This window comes from Palaemon carinicauda, chromosome 2 (assembly GCF_036898095.1).
Source record: "Palaemon carinicauda isolate YSFRI2023 chromosome 2, ASM3689809v2, whole genome shotgun sequence".
In the NCBI taxonomy this organism is placed as follows: Eukaryota; Metazoa; Arthropoda; class Malacostraca; order Decapoda; family Palaemonidae; genus Palaemon; species Palaemon carinicauda.
Window position 1 is genome coordinate 124,385,092 of NC_090726.1, and position 2,460 is coordinate 124,387,551.

At 34.1% G+C, this 2,460-nt stretch overlaps 1 long non-coding RNA gene across 1 annotated transcript in view; it reads left to right on the top strand.

The window, feature by feature from the left end:
* Positions 1–803: 803 nt before the first annotated feature.
* LOC137621103 (uncharacterized) overlaps positions 804–2,460 on the top strand; it is a 2,698-nt gene continuing 1,041 nt past the window's right edge. The window contains exons 1-2 of the long non-coding RNA XR_011040122.1: positions 804–974; positions 2,228–2,460. The exon at positions 2,228–2,460 is cut by the window's right edge and continues 1,041 nt beyond it. This is a non-coding gene — a long non-coding RNA (uncharacterized lncRNA). The remainder of the gene's footprint in view (positions 975–2,227) is intronic.

Below are 2,460 nucleotides of genomic sequence, written 5' to 3' on the forward strand. Positions count from 1 at the left end.
GACAAATTTCGATAGGTCTGCTAGACAAATCCATTTTCACATCTTAGACTTCGCACTAAGCATAAACCTTCGCCCCAAAATTCATTTGCTTTATATTTATGGAATAATACGCAAAACCATAATTTTGTTGAAAGTTAGATAAATTTGTTGCCATATTAACATAGCCGATTTCCTCCAGTGTGTTATTTCAAGTGACGCCTTTATATCCCTATTGACAGTAATTTGATTGAAATTAAAATTTCTCTAGTAACTATCATTTTGATAGTGATTTCCTTAATCCACAGTACATTACTCTTTTTCCCTTAACGTTTTTTATCTAACTGTCACTATTGTTTTTTTTTCACTTGACATCAATCATAGGCTTATCCGTCAGGAGCCTTCACCAGCATTGATGATCCTCACGTAATATTTATTACTATGTCTGTTTTGAGGATTGCCCCCCCCCCTCCCTTCTCTTCTCTTTCCAGATTTTCCTTGCATCTCCTCTTAAGTCTTCGAGATGTTCTCATTTCCTTTTCTTTTGAATCAAGAATGCTTCTTAGCGATCTAAATACTCCTATTATGCTACTAGACATCAATCTTGAGCGTCTCTTGACGTCATATTTTTTTTTTCTTCTTTTCCTTTTTTTGGCTATTTTATTCATTCAAGCGCATTTTCTGCTGCTTTCGTATGTCTTTCATAGTAATTCACACATTTCTATAGTATATTTCAAGAATATTACTGTAAAAAATATATCCTTTCACACCAAAGATGATTACTTTTTGCTGACCATAATGTTTATTTTTTTTTAACTTCCAGCTGGTAAATTACGGGAGGAAGGGAGGACGCGAGATCCAGGTGGACACTGAACACAGAGGAGATATAACCAGATCATCTCTCTTGGTACATAACGCCACATTACAAGACTCAGGCAGATACTCCTGTAAACCAGCCAATGCCAAAAAAGTCTCTGGCATGGTCCATGTTCTGGAAAGTGAGAGACTTTGCTAGTTTTATTTTTGTTTTGAAAAAATGCAATTAGTTTTTTTCTTATATTTCATTATTCTTTAATGGAATGGACTATCATTGTGGCCATCGAGCTTTAGGATTACATTATCCTATCATGACAACGTACATGTTAACTAGTCGTTTGAATTCGCATACAATAAAAAAAAAAAAAATAAAATAAATAAAAAATGATGTCTGTATTACTTGAATGGCCAACTGTGCATGCAGTAATAAATACAGTTGATTCGATTAAACTTTAACATAAGCTTTTCCATATTTTGTTACTCATCTTCAGTCAAGTGTTCTGCCCCCAGTAATAATCAGCAATATTGCAATGCCGAATATCTTGTCAATAATAATCTAGGAAATAAGGGTGGAAGGTGACTTATCAATTATGGCTTGTCAGGATATAACTAATATATTCATCATTAACATGTATCGCCTCAGTTGAGGTAGGAAACATCGATCTTCTAAATTATATTCTTTGTGAGCTTTATAACTGACAATATTCGTTTGTTTTTAGTGATAGAACATTTTGACATAAAAAAAAAATGTCTTAATGTAATAATGTTATAGCTAAAATCAGACGCACAGTTAATAACTGTATTTCCCAGTCATTTAAATGGAACTATCGAAATTATTGAAATATTCAAGTTTTCCAAGAATATGGTTAGGAGTACCAGGGTCATTTTGCTAAATCTGTCTATGAAATTAACATTTGGTATCAAAGTCTAATCCACATTTAATTACTGGTAAAACTGTAACTGATAACGAAACTCCAAATGTTTTTATTCTAAGCTTTAGTTAACCATTCCCCAGGTTTTATAGAGAGCTGACGTTCTCTAACGTAATATTTGGTTAGCTCTCAGATGACGGAAATTCCTAAAGTTCAGATCGAAACCTCATTCTAAGTTTCGTTCTGTTTATATATCCATCCAGCTTCAGAAAATGATAAACACCAGGAAAAATCTGACTTATTATCACCCCTTGATAGGTACAGAATACTGAAGCCCTTACTATTAGGTGTAAATCTATGAGAATGTTCCTCTCCCAATGAAATTTGAAATTCAGCAAATGCGGAAATCCCAAAAGTAGGAACGAAATATATTATTTTCAGGTAATTGTTGTGTTTTATCGAATATTCAGGTGGTATCCTGCCTTCTTACCTCATACTGTCCTTTTGCCATAAAACTCATTATCTTTCAAGTAAACATAATTTGTTTTTCTTCCGATTTACAGGTGAAACTCCAGAAGCCATGAAGACCACGAGCAACGGAGCCCCTGCCATGGCCCTTGATAACTTAATCTTTAGTGGCATGATCGCTACCGCCTTCTGTCTCCTAACGTTTTTGAAGGAAGAATTCTTAAACTTTTCTGAAATTGGTCATTGGTGCCTCCATTTTCGCTTTCTCTCTCTGTTCGCTTACAGATAAAAATAAGGCTCTCGGTGATGTTTTGATTTTATTCTGGTT